Source organism: Saccopteryx bilineata, chromosome 12 (genome assembly GCF_036850765.1).
Source record: "Saccopteryx bilineata isolate mSacBil1 chromosome 12, mSacBil1_pri_phased_curated, whole genome shotgun sequence".
In the NCBI taxonomy this organism is placed as follows: Eukaryota; Metazoa; Chordata; class Mammalia; order Chiroptera; family Emballonuridae; genus Saccopteryx; species Saccopteryx bilineata.
In genome coordinates, this window is record NC_089501.1 from 1746076 (window position 1) to 1761340 (window position 15265).

Consider the following 15265-nt stretch of genomic DNA (forward strand, 5'->3'; position numbering starts at 1 on the left):
CTTTTTTAAACAAGCACACCATGCCTGAGTGATCTGGCAAAGCTGAAATATGTTATCAATCAACTTCTTTCACGTTTAAAAGGAGAAAAGAACGGGAGGAGCAGTGGGGATGGAGACCTTATGTTAAGTTTAAAAAGCACTAAAGGCCTAAATGTTAAAATGCAAAATTGTTATTGTGTAATGTAGGCTCTTCCACAGCTGTAGTCCTTTGTGTTGCTGAATCCATTAACTTTTATGCCATCTGCTTGACATAATCCATAGTACAAAATAATCCCAAGGCATGAGGACTGAATTCGCCACAGAGGATGCGGAACTTCCCACTCACTGACATTCCTCAGGTTTATTATGCTGGCAATTTTTTAACCTTAAAAACATTTAATTAGTGTTCATTACCCATCGTGAAGCAAATTACGGACTGCACTTCTTTTTTTTTTATTTGTTTCCCAGTTGAAATGCAGATTTGGAATATTCGAGTCTTAAATCTGCTTCCTAGAAGAAATATTTTAGTATGAGAGTAAGAGGCTGGTTAGTTGGTGAGGCTTTGGTGAGAGGAGAGAGATGTAAGAGCAATTTTCATTTCTCTTCTAAGAAAAAAGAATGATTCGTACCCTTTCATAACCAAAATCTTGAAGGTGTAATAACATGGCATGATTGTGCATCTTCTTACCATCAAATAGGTATTATTTTGGGAGTTAAGTGGCTTGTGCAGTTTTCTCACAAAGTCAGTTGGCCTTATAACCCACTAAATTAATGTCTCTCTGGTGTTTAGTCATGGAGTGTAATAAGAACAGTAAACATGACTAAAAGTTGGTAATCATATACTGAGCACTTGGAAGTTTTAAACAGACCTGTGTGTTTTGTAAAGTAACTGAAACATTACAAAGGCATTCTTCTATTATCTCTAGGCCTTCAACAATCTTCTCAAAAATTCTGTAACTCACAAGAACTCTATTAACAGGCACCTATGACAGTATCTTTTTCCTTGTCAGGAACATTAAGGAAATACGTAATCAGCTTCTTTGAAAGAGGGTTCTTTTTTTTATTGTAAATATAGCTTTCAGTGCAGGAGAAATCCTGTTTGTGTATTTGATTTAAAGAGCAGAAAACTGAGCAATATGTTTTTCTCTGATGCGGTGGAGGGGAGGGAGGAGCGTAAACTTCCTGCTCGTTAGTGACAGTAAGTGAAGGGTGTACTGAGCAGCATCTGGCTGTTCGGCACCAGATGGGTGTAACCTAATAATTACTTTCTTACTTTTTACTTGTTCAGCCCTTAGATGTGCAGGTCTTTATTCTGCCCTATCTTGTGTAGAGAGGCATGTGTGCCTACAAAGATGGATATTGATGGAAGGGAGCCCACAGACTAAGAATGGAAGCAGATCAAGATGGTCTTGGATGAGAAGCAGCAAACAGAAAACTCCCCATCTGTGGGAAAACATGGAAAAGCAAAACCACAGACAGGAAACAGTGCTAAATCTGAGCGAGTCACCGCAGTACGTTTCAGCAAATGGGAAAGAGAATGTAAGATGTGCTGTTTTTACCAAAGACACGTGTCAGAGTTTGAGCATCGCCTACTGTAACTTCCATCGTTTCTCCCCCCGCCCCCCCCCCGGCCCCCGCCTTTACTACGCCCATTCTGTTGAATTTCAGATACCCACCACCCACCTTATTTTTCCACAATATGTCCTATGTGATCTATTCAGGTCTCATTAAACTGATTTACTGGCCCCGCTGGCTCTGCTCACCCTCAGTTTATTCCTACTTTGTTTAAAATTCGGGAAGTGCTGGGGGAGGGGCAGGACATTAATCGCTGCACTTGTGCAAACGGAGTGCCAGCTGATTTATGGCAAAGGTTATAAAGGAAAAGTATTAAGTGTGCTTCATTCCATTTGGCAAAACCATCCTGCACAATGTCCACAGAAACCCCAAGAGTCCTGTTTTGTAGAAAGAAGGGGGGAAAAACTCCACCAAAGATGTGCTCTTCTTCTTTTGAGCATTAATTAAGACAGTAAATCACAGGCCACATGAAACAACTGTATAGGACAGAACGTGGATGGTCCGGGGATTCTGCTGGGCTTGTGTGATCACTCTGAATACCTCCACCAAAGCCCTAATGGGAGGGCAGACTTCAAAGGGCAGTTTTGGCATGAAGGCGAGGTCTGCTCTGGAGAGGCAGGTAGAGAGCTTTGTGAAGCACAGGCTGCATGGAAAGTAGGTGGTGGGGGATCAGGAGGCAGGGGGGAGAAGAACCAGAGTAGACCAGTTTGTTGGGTTTTTTTCCCTTAGGCATGCCAGGTAAATATTAAATAATTTACTATTCTTCTAATTTAGAACAGTAATTTTATTCCATCATTTAGAAAATATCTTCCAAATGAAAAATAACCTCTCTTTTGGGAGAGAGAAAAATAATGCATATACATATATATTTTTTTTAACCCATGTGAAATGTCTTTGGCTCCTTTGTCGACCATTTACCATCTCTTACTGCCAGATTTTAGGCCATTCACACAACTCATAGTTAGCTCATTACACATAATCCCTTGAAGTGGTTTGCAAATACTGAATTAATTTCCTTTTCTCAGTTCAGCATCAGCTTTCAGCACCCATAGAGCTGAGACAGTATTTTATTGAAGAGCTCTTCTGCGTTCCTCTTTTACCCCCACATCCACAGTGTATACCTGCAATAAATATTTTTCTTTTGTCCTCCTTTTAAAGTTGATTAAAAGTACTCTTTGCATTCAGAGATAATGTGGCTGTTCCTCCATTTTAGCATATACTTTTTTCTCTTCTGGCTGGCTTGGTTTTCTGTTGATTTTTCCTCATACTGAGTGGCCCAGTGCTTATTGGTCCAGTTGTGTATATTATTTTGTACAGCAGTCTAGATTAAGGCTAAGTCCAAGTGCATGGCTATGGAAGAGAAATGTGATATTGGACCTTCTCTCATGAGTGTAATATTCAAACTAAAGTAATGCAACTGAAAATTATACATGTCTTCTCATTGAAAATACTTCTGTGAATAGTTGAAAATGACTTAAATATCCAATAATAAGGGTTTGGTTAAATAAATCAGAGTATGTTTATGTAATAGAATACTAAAACACAGCACAGAAATGTAAACGTTGCCTGACTAGGTGATGGTGCAGTGGATAGAGCATTGGACTGGGACACAGAGGACCCAGGTTCAAAACCCTGAGGTCACTGGCTTGAGTGTGGGCTCATCAGCTTGAGCATGGGGTCACTGGCTTGAGTGTGGGATCATAGACATGACCCCACAGTCGCTGGCTTGAGCCCAAAGGTTGCTGGCTTGAAGCCCAAAGTCACTGGCTTGAACCCAAGGTTGCTGGCTTGAGCAAGGGATCACTCACTCTGCTGTAGCACCCTAGTCAAGGCACATATGAGAAAGCAATCAATGAACAACTAAAAAGCCACAACGAAGAATTGATGCTTCTCATCTCTCTTCCTTCCTGTCTGTCTGTCCCTATCTGTCCCACTCTCTGTCTCTGTCCAAATAAATAAATAAATAATAAGTATGTATTATCCTGTTTGATTTTGTTTATCCATGGTATTGATGTATAATTGAAGTTAACCAAACTACATATATTTGTAGTGTATTATTTGATAACTTTTGACATGCAGACACCTGTAAAGTCATCATCACAATGAAGATAATGCATTCTATCAACCCTCCTCCAAAAAGAAAGTTTCTTTGTGCCTCTTTATAGTCCATTAATCTATTCTGTCTTCCACCTCTTTCTGCAAGCAAACACTGATCTGCTTCCTGTCACTATAAGTTAGATTGAATTTTCTAGAATTTTATATAAATGGCATTATACAGTGTAATGATTTTGGGATTTTCCCATGGTGTTGAGGTGGAGGGATTAAGGAGAAAAACCCTTACAGACAGACAGCAGTATGGTAACTACCAGAGGGAAAAGGGCGTGGGAGCACGAAGGAGAGGGTATGGGGGGAAATGAGTGGTGATGGAAGGAGACTTGACTTGGGGTGGTGAGCACACAATGCAACATACAGATAATATATTACAGAATTGTACCCCTGAAACCTATATAATTTTATTAATTAATGTCACCACAATAAATCCAATTTTAAAAAATTTAAATAAAAGCATACAGACAAGCCCTGGCCAGATGGCTTGGTTGGTTGGATTGTCGTTCCAATGCACAGATGTTGTGGGTTCAATCCCCAGTGGACCCATATAGGAACAGATCCATGTTTCTGTCTCTCTCTCTTTCTCTCTCTCCTTTCCTCTCTCTCTCAAAAAAAAATCAGTAAATTAAAAATCAAAATCAAAGTGGAAAAAAGAAAAGAGTTGAAAAGAAAAAAGAGTTCCATTGTCTGTTCATTTCTGTTGGTCATTGTTCTACTTATATCTCCTGGTAGTTCATGTTTCATGGCTTATGAAATTTCACCTTAAGAATATTAAACAGGCCCTGGCCGGTTGGCTCAGTGGTAGAGCGTCGGCCTGGCATGCAGAAGTCCCGGGTTCGATTCCTGGCCAGGGCACACAAAAGAAGCACCCATCTACTTCTCCACCCCTCCCCCTCTCCTTCCTCTCTGTCTCTCTCTTCCCCTCCCGCAGCGAGGCTCCATTGGAGCAAAGATGGCCCGGTCGCTGGAGATGGCTCCTTGGCCTCTGCCTCAGGTGCTAGAGTGGCTCTGGTTGCAACAGAGCGATGCCCCGGAGGGGCAGAGCATCGCCCCCTGGTGGGCGTGCCAGGTGGATCCCGGTCGGGCACATGCGGGAGTCTGTCTGACTGTCTCTCCCCGTTTCCAGCTTCAGAAAAATACAAAAAAAAAAAAAAAAAGAATATTAAACATATTCAGTCAGACTGAAGGGGATCCTTATGCAGATTTCTTAGTTCTTTCTCTGCATAACTCTCTACTGTTTGGGATTTTGCCATACAAATTTAAACCACCTATGCCTGCTTGTCCTTTGATATCTGGCACGTCAGGATATGAGATTGAAGGAGCTTTTTAGGTTTTCTTCCATTGCCGGTATCTGGTAGGTACACTCAGGCAGAAAGCTGGGTGGACGGCAAAGCTCATCTTGTTAATTTTTCATCTTTTAAGGATCATGGTTCTGTGTTGCCTATTCTATATCTGAAAACATTTGTATCATGTATTTGTCCAGTGTTCTAACTGACTATATTTAGAGAACTGGTTCAGTACTAATTACTTACAACTGGAAATGTAAGTCACCAATGTGTATTAATTTGTAACAGTGATATCAAACGTTCAGTGAAATTTATGTTTAAAACTCTTACAATGATTTTCCGAAAAGGAGAAGGGAGGTTGTTCTTAGTAAGTATTATTATTTTCTTATTTCTCAGAGCAAGTATATTGCTTTAACAGTATTCAGTGGGACTGCAAAATAAGGAAACATTAGTAGCATAGAGTAAACCAAAGCTAATACTGAACAATAAAAATGTTTTCAAATACCAGTTCATAAGATGAAACCCATGCTTCTCACAGAGGCACAGGAAGCTAGGTTTAGGATGTGGGTACTATCTGCTAAATGAGATGAAAAGAGTCCAGCCTAGGACTTTCTGTTTTTTAAAACACATTCCTCAGTAATCTCAGAGATTCTATGGATAAAAACAACCTGTGCCTGACCAGGCGGTGGCGCAGTGGATAGAGCATCGGACTGGGATGTGGAGGACCCAGGTTTGAGACCCCGAGGTCACCAGCTTGAGCGCTAGCTCATCTGGTTTGAGCAAAGCTCACCAGCTTGGACCCAAGGTCGCTGGCTTGAGCAAGGGGTTACTCGGTATGCTGAAGGCCCACGGTCAAGGAACATATGAGAAAGCAATCAATGAACAACTAAAGTGCCTCAACGAAAAACTGATGATTGATGCTTCTCATCTCTCTCTGTTCCTGTCTGTCTGTCCCTATCTATCCCTCTCTCTGACTCTCGCTGTCTCTGTAAAAATAAATAAATAAATAAATAAATAAAAATAAAAAATAAAAAACAACCTGCTTCAGAATCAGGGAGAAAAACATATACCCTTGATTTCTGGTGTTTTAGTAATATACTTTATTGTCTTCCAAAGGTCACAAAAAGGAAAATATAACTTAGAGAATAGGCACATAGCTGATAAAGACTCTTTTTCCATCTATACTTTGGGAATCTATCAATGGTGTCCCCAGGCTTGATTTTCAACTGGAAACTTCTAGAAAATTTCTTATATAAGTCTTAGCCCAGCCTTACCAGTTGCTAGTCTAGAACAATTTCCAGAGGCCTTTTTTTTTTAGTTAAAATTTACTGTGTGACTACTTTTTTATTGTGGTACAATATTCATAATATAAAATTTACCATCTTAACCATTTTTTAGTGTACAGGTAAGTGATATTAAGCACTTTTGTATTATTGTGCCATCACCACCATTCATTTCCAGAAATCTTTTCATCTTGCAAAACTGAAATTTACCTAACATCCTCAAGCTTATCTGGATCTGGGTATGAGATTTTTTTTTTTCTTTTCTTTCTTTCTTTTTCCGAAGTTGGAAACGGGGAGGCAGTCAGACAGACTCCCGCATGCGCCTGACCGGGATCCACCAGCACGCCTACCAGGGGGTGATGCTCTGCCCATCCTGGGGCGTCGCTCTGCCGCAATCAGAGCCATTCTAGCGCCTGAGGCAGAGGCCACAGAGCCATCCTCAGCGCCCGGGCAAACTTTCCTCCAATGGAGCCTCAGCTGCGGGAGGGGAAGAGAGAGACAGAGAGGAAGGAGAGGGGGAGGGGTGGAGAAGCAGATGGCGCCTCTCCTGTGTGCCCTGGCTGGGAATCGAACCTGGCACTCCCGCACGCCAGGCCGACACTCTACCATTGAGCCAACTGGCCAGGGCCAATTTTTTCTTTTTTAAGGCTTTATAAAATTCCATGTTATGTACTACACCTTGCTTAACCATTCCACCTGTCAGTGTACAGTGGGTTATTTGCAAGTTTTAGCTATTGTGAATAATGCTGCTATGAACACGAGTATACAAGTATATTTCTGATACTGCACTTTCAATTCTTTTAGATGCATACTCAGAAATGGAATTTCTGGATTTTATGGTAATTTTATTTTTAATTTTTTTGAGGCATCACCATACTGTTGTCCACAGCAGCTATATACCATTTTACAGTTCCACCAACAGTGCAGAGATTCTAATTTAGTCATAAATGCTCTAACACTTGTTATTTTCTGTTTTGTTTTTGTTTTTTAACAGTATCCATCCTAATAGGAATAAGGTGTTATCTCATTATGATTTTTATTTGCATTTCCCTAATGATTAGTGATCTTGAGCATCTTTTCATGTGCTTATTGGCCATTCATATATTTTTCTGAAGAAATGTCTATTTAAGTCCTTCGTCATTTTCTTTTCCAGAAATCACAATCATTTGTAACCTAGCCATAAAAGTGGCATCCCATCATCTTTGCCTTTGTTGTTGTTGTTAGAAACAAGTCAGAGGTCCCACACACACTCATGGTAAGAGGATTGCACAAAGGCATACTAGGAGGCAGGGATCATTGAGGGCCATCTCAGAAAGCAGCCTACCATACTTAGGACCAGTGCCCAGTGGCATATTGGGGTAGTCTTTCAAAAATGGGATGTTGACAGTGAAATTGAAAACAAATCTTGGTATTGCTATGATACAAGGTACCTGAATTATTCTTCCTTGACTTCCTAAAAAATGAGTGTTTTGGGGAAACTGGAATTACTGAACATTTTTGCTATTTATTTTTGAAGACAAATATTTCTTAAAACATATGTTTAAGTAAGTCAGTCATCATTTAAAAAAGTTATTGGCTTGATTTGTGGTGGTGCAGTGGAAAAAGCATTGACATAGAATTCTGAGGTTGCTGTTTCAAAACCCCAGACTTACCTGGTCAAGGCACATATGGGAGTTGATGCTTCCTGCTCCTCCCCCTTCTCTCTCTCTACCTCTCTCTCTCTCTTTTTCTCTCCTCTCTCTCTCTAAAAATAAATAAAAAAACAAAAAGGAAATCTTACCTTAAAAAAAAAGATACTGGTTTAGGGACTAAATTTTATTTATTTTAGAACCATATATACAGGGAGACAAGGAGTCCTTTGTCAACTTTTAAATCAGGTTTGGGTTTTTGGTTGTTGAATTTCAGGAATTCTTTATACAAATTCTGGATATTAATCTCTTATCAGGCATGTAATTTGCAAATATTCTCTCCAATTTCTTATGTTGCTTTTTTACTCTGCTGATAGTATCTCCTGATACACAGTTTTTTATTTTTATAAAGTCTCACTTGTCCACTTTCTCTTTGTCTTTTGGAAGTTTGATAATGTGTCTTACTTTGCATCTCTTGTAGTTCATCTTACTAGGAGTTCAGTAAACGTCTCAGTTGTTTACATTCATGTCTTCTGTCAAATTTGGAGGGTTTTTTAGTCATTATTTCTTTAAATATTCTCTTTTCCTCTTTCTCTTCTCCTTCTGAGACTTGCATGATGCTTGTTGGTCTACTTGAGTTCTGAAATAATTACATTGTTGACTAGGTAGGGAGACAGATTCCTGGTGCATCCTATTCTACCATGTTCCCAGAGTCTTCTCCCGTAATTGCCATTTTGAGCACGTATATTTTATTGTTCTACACATATAATATTTTCAGAAATCTTACTCAGATTTGCATAAAACTTGTCAATCTTAATGACCCATTGCTAGAGAAAATCAAATGAAATAATATATAAGTATGTTTTTTATTACATTTAGAAAATAAGGTTATATTCTCTCTTGCTCACATTCTTTATAAGTAGACCATAAACTTAGAAAATACAGAACTGCAGTTAAGCATTCCATTTGATTTCTTGGGGACAGCTCTACCTTTTGAATTTGTACTGGAGGGATGGGGAGAGACTAAGAGGTTTCCTCAAAGGATAAGGACATTTTTTAAAAAAGAGACAGGCAGAGAGCACTGTTGTAGATATAGATTTTATTATGCCAAGAATGTAAAATTGTATTTGGTCTGTACATTCACTAGAGGTCTATCTTAAGTTTTTCTTTCACATGAGAAAGAAATGAATCAATCCCTGTTATAGTTTCATAAATTTCCATATTATCTAGCATATTGATTATAGGAAAATGAGCTGTTTTTTTCTTTAATTAACTATTAAAGTATGTTTCTCATACATGTTTCTGACAAGTCTATATTCCTAAACCTACTCATTTCAGAAAACAACCATAACTGTTTTTTCTTTTTATTTATTATTTTTATTTTGTAAGGATTGCAGTATAGTACACCTAGAATTTGCTTCCTTCTATCTCCTCTTATCATTAAATTCAAGTGTATAATTTTACTCCTAATGTGTTCAGTGGAACATAATTAAAATGTTAGTTAAAAAGTTAAAATAAGCTGGTTTATTGAGAACAATAGTACTAAATGAGTTAGTCACAAATCTATTGTCATATAATATTAGAAGTATTTCTTTCTGACATCTCTGACTTAATCAGTTAATTAGTCCTTAGTGGATTAGTGAGATTGTGTTTAGCCTATTTTTCCAAATGGCAAGGAAGAAATCACTTCATTTCTTAGTAAAAGTGTCCTGTGAAATCTCTCTGGCATGCCCACCCCTGTGTGTTCTCTGTCTCCATCTTATACCCTCCCCCTCCCCACACCTCTCTAGAAACCTTTCTCCTTTCCCCCACCCCTAAAACCAAGGCTTTCTCTACCTTCCCTGTACTCAGTGATTAAGCAGCCAACTGTTTGAAACACAGTGATTAAGCAGCCAACTGTTTGAAACCCAGCTAAATGTATTGATTAGCATCTGTTTAACTCCTTATCTTGAACTGAGAGATCCTTAATGGCTTGAGCCTATTGTTCTCTTGTTCTTGACATTAATGAAGAAATCAAAGCATCCTGCTAAAAGTAACCTGCTGAATTGATTTATTTGTCCCCTCCTTTCCAGGACCATTCCAAATAGACTGGAGCAATGGAGAGTATGGTATTGTCAGAATAAATACACATGTGCATGTGTGCCTGCACACACAAATGCTAGCACCTCACCTCCTTCTATACTCACACCAGGATGTGTGAATGGGGCTTGCAGATAGTCTGCTTAAAAGAAACAATACTTCTAGTTTCTATTCTAGTTTTTCAGCAATTAAGAATCCTTTCAGCAACAGCCTGCAGCTTCTGTGTGTAAATTGGCTTTACAGTTCAACCTGTATCCTTGGGGCTCAGATGTTGTCTGAATACATACCTGACTGTAGTAGATCAGGGGGTTCTCTATTTCTTATTTATTTACAGAAGAATTATTATCAGCTTCAGTTTTTGAGTTTAAGAATAAATACTCTATTTTCAATGTTAATATGGTGTGTACCTTTATTACCGCCTGCCATGCTCATATAATTGTAGAGGAACACAAAAATATATAGCGTTTTCTGTCATTGATTTTGGAAAATTGGGTCATATTATATTTCTTGCTTTTCTCAATGAGTAGATGATGGAAATCCTTCTAACGGCGCTATTACAGATCCAACTTCTATTTGATTTGTGCCTGGCATGGTTTGGCTGCACTACAGTGTATTCAGCCATTCCCTGTGATGGGCATTTATTTTCCTGTTTTTTCCCCCACTATAAACAACACAACATTCTAGGAGAGGTAATAAGTAAAATGGATTCTGAAGTTGAACTTCTTGAATTAGAATCCTGTAACACCACTTACCAACTTTGGCAGCAAAGTGAAGTACTTGCCTAGCCTTAAGGCAAAAATAATTCAGCTCCCTTGTTCAGCTCTGGTTGGAAGAAGAGGTCAACGTACACCTTCAGGCTGTGTCCTTCTTGAGGGGACAGATGGAGATATCCTAGGATTCTGCTGGGAGCCTCAGGACTAAGAATCAGTTATCTTGGGGTCATCCAGATTCCCCCAGGTCTTACCTTCAGGCAGGGAGAACCCAAAGCCTCCTCCCACCAGCCAACCCTGCCCAGCTCCCAGTCGTTTCTCCATACTTGGATTTGGGTTAAGTAGGGAAAGCAGTAGGAACACTGCTAGCCACATCTTTCGAAATCCTGTCATGAAGAAGACGATCTACCCTGACTTGATTTCATAGAAATATTTTTTGCTGCTTAATTAAAAGTGAAACACGTCTTGAATCTACTTTCAATGCTGGTTAATTAAATCAGACTGGACCATGATAGGTATCAAGTCATAGTAGCTAGTTCTTATGATACTTGGCAAGGCCTGGGATTACTTGCATATATGTTGGTATCATCTGAATACATAATCAAACAGAAAAAAGAACAGGAATACTTCTGGTGTTGTATTCTGTCTCTTCCTCCCAATCAGGTCTTTTGAGCTGGCATTACTGTTAATGTTATTATGTCTCTCTGTTACTTTTTATTGCCGTAGTTCATTTGAGAAACTCTACTTCTGGATTACATAGAATCTCCCCCAGGTCCTGCTACCCTCAATGATGATATTTTTCCACATTGCTCAAAACTTAATTTCTGGCCAGGAACAAAATGAGTTAGTTGAGGATTCTAAAAATTTAAAAATGTTTGAAGCAAATCTATTTCAAATAATGATTTAAAAAAAAAATCATTGCTTTAAAGAATTACTATTTATGATGATATTTTTAAAATTTCCATTACTTCAAATTGTGAGTTTTTCTCCTGAAAATTAAAGCAATATATGCTCCTTGTAAAGAGGTTAGAAGCTACCCAAAACTATAAAGATTGAAATAAACCATCAGGTGTGGCTATAAAGGGATAGCATGAGGAAAGTTTTCTTTGCGTGATGGACCTACCCTGTACCCTGATTATGGTGGTAATTGCAGAAATCTATACCTGTGTTAAAATTCAGAAAACTGTACATTCTCTTCCACAAAAGCTCACTTTACTCTATGATAATTGATATTTTTAAAAAGCTAAATAAAAAGTAGAACAATGTATAATTTCTCCACCTAGTTTTAATCATTTTTTAACATTTTAGTATATTTCCGTGACTATAACTGTAAGGTCCGTGGATAATGGGGCATGGTCACGTGGGGAACTCAGACCTGCCCACTTTGGCTAGGACCGCCCACAATCAAGCCCGCCAAAGGAAGCTTCTCAGAAACCATTTGGAAAGAAGCGATTGTCTGCCAGCCAGTGAAATTTCACCACATCATAGTAGCTCCACTTCCCTAGAGGGACCCTTTAAATATCTCCCACGCGGTTTAATCTGTGCAACATCCCTAGCCTCCATTTTCTCCATCTTTCTTTCCTCGGGGCCAGGGAACCTTGCCGGGCGGGGTATGCGCTCTGTACTCAATAAAGCCATCTGCTATTCCACACTTTGTGGCTCCGGCCCCGTTCCTTCCTTCTTGGCAGGGAAAAATACCTTACAATAACTACAGATGCATTTCTTTTACAAAATTGGTATTACATATTTATGTATATACTAATTTTAAATATCTCCAACATGTTTTGTATCATTAAATAGTCATTTTTAACTTTATACATGGTTGTATAATATTCCATTATAAGATGTACCTAATTTATTTAACTGTTCTGCTATTGTAATACATTTCCCTACTCTTATTTTAAAAATTGAGCGTGCAATAAAAATTGTTAATTTAAGAGTAAACATTTAACATTTTCTCCAACCACAATTGTCCTCAGAAGAAAATCCAGCCTTCAGAATAAAAATATTTTTCTTACCATGGGCTATAAAGTTCTGTCAACTTCAACTCACGTCACTCCCCCAGCCAAAACTGAGCTCTTTAATTCCAGAACTCACCAGTGCTTCCTGATTGTGGAGTGCTGGAATGCTTCTCTTCTTTCCATACAGCTTTGCCTCCACCTCTGTCCTCTCCCTTCTTCCCCATTCTACAGGGCTGACTCCTTTATGCTTCAGCTTAAAAGTCACCTCATAGACCAGTCTTCTTTGAACACTCAGTGCCCTTCCATTGTCCTTTTATCTCCCACAGCACCCTTTCTTTTAAAAAAAAATTCCCATAGTTGGTCATTATATTTTTTAGTTATTTGTTTAATATCAGTCTCTCCAGCTTAATGATAAGCTCTACTGAAAATAAAGACTATGTCAGTTTTGCTGAATACTGTATACCCACTGCTTAGCAGAGTGCCTGGTACCTGTGGGTACTACTCAATAAATAATCATTGACAGACTGACCAAATGAATGAATAAGAGCTATCGTGCTCTATTTAGTAGGACATAGACCTAATGATTCAAACATTTAATTGAATTAATTGTGTCATTGAAAGTAGTTAGTGACCATCCTTTTTTAAAAGTAAAATGGCTGAGATTATCTTATTTACACTGGATTGAGTATTTTAAAATCTAAGGCAGTGGTCCCCAACCCCCTGGCCATGGACCGGGACCGGTCTGTGAGCCATTTGGTACTGGTCTGCAGAGAAAGAATAAATAACTTATATTATTTCCATTTTATTTATACTTAAGTCTGAACAATGTTTTATTTTTAAAAAATGACCAGACTGGCCTGACCTGTGGTGGCGCAGTGGATAAAGCGTCGACCTGGAAATGCTGAGGTCGCTGGTTCGAAACCCTGGGCTTGTCTGGTCAAGGCACATATGGGAGTTGATGCTTCCAGCTCCTCCCCCCTTCTCTCTGTCTCTCCTCTCTCTCTCTCTCTATCTCTCCCTCTCCTCTCTAAAATGAATAAATAAATAAAAAAACTAAGCTTAAAAAAAAAAATGACCAGACTCCCTCTGTTACATCCGTCTAAGACTCACTCTTGACGCTTGTCTTGGTCACGTTATACATTTATCCGTCCCACCCTAAAGGCCAGTCCGTGAAATTATTTTCTGATATTAAACCAGTCCGTGGCCCAAAAAAGGTTGGGACTACTAATCTAAGGGAAGGCTTTTCCTCACTTTCAATTCTTTTCTGTGTTGGTTTTGTGCCCTTCTCCTCCCCTACATGTGTGTACACACATTTGTTTGCCTATGTAGATCTCTATCTATAATTTCTAAGTTACTACTGGCTTTACAGTTCTCAATTTCTTGGAAAACAAAATCTTTATTTTTTTTATCTCTCACAAATTACTTTCCCCATTTGTTCTTTCCTTTTTTTGTTGTTACCTAATTTTTTATCCCCCACCAAAATATTCTGTTGCTATAACACTATAAATTTGGCTGTCAAGCCTCTAACTCCATTTCTCTTGCTTTAAACTGTTTAAAATATTTTTAGTTGATTTACTGTGTTTACATAGATTCAAGATTCCCACCGAATACATCCCCCACCCCCATGTTCCCCTCAACATCCCCTTGCCCTTTTCCCCCCAACACCTTCCCCTCTTCCTTTCAGGATTTGCTGTCCTGCTCTCTATAACGCTGTGTTATGTATATATAATTTCACCAATCTCTTTCCCTTCCTCTCATCCCCTTTCCATCTGCTTTCCCTCTGGTCCCTTTGATCCCGCCTCTGTCTCAATTCCGCTCCTCAGTTCACATTGTTCATTGGATTCCTCAAATGAGTGGGGTCATATGATATTTTTCTTTCTCTGCCTGGTTTATTTCACTTAGATAATAGTTTCCAGGTCCATCTCTGTTGTTGCAAAAGGTAGATTTCCTTCTTTTTCATGGCCATGTAGTATTCCATTGTGTATATTTACCACTGCTTTTTACTCCACTCGTCCACTGATGGATACTTGGGCTATTTCCAGATCTTGGCTATTGTAAAAAAAATGCTGCAGTAAACATGGGGGTGGATTTCTTCTTTTGAATCAGTGATTTGATATTCTTAGGATATATTCCTAAAAGTGGGATGGCTGGGTCAAAAAGCAGTTCCATTTTTAATTTTTTTTCCCATTTTTAATTTTTTGAGAAATCTCCGTACTGTTTTTCACGTGGCTACACCAATCTGCATTCCCACCAGCAGTGCAGGTTCCCTTTTCTCCACATCCCTGTCAGCACTTATTATGTATAGTTTTGTTAATGAGCGCCATTCTGACTGGTGTGAGGTGGTATCTCATTGTGGTTTAATTTGCATTTCTCTAATGATTAGTGATGTTGAACATTTTTTCATCTGCCTATTGGTCATCTGTATGTCCTCTTTGGAGAAGTGTCTATTCATTTCTTTTGTCTTTTTTTTTTTTGTATTTTTCTGAAGTTGGAAACGGGGAGGCAGTCAGACAGACTCCCGCATGCGCCCGACCGGGATCCATCCGGCACACCCACCAGAGGGCAATGCTCTACCCATCTGGGGCATCGCTCTGTTGCAACCAGAGCCATTCTAGCGCCTGAGGCAGAGGCCACAGAACCATCCTCAGCACCTGG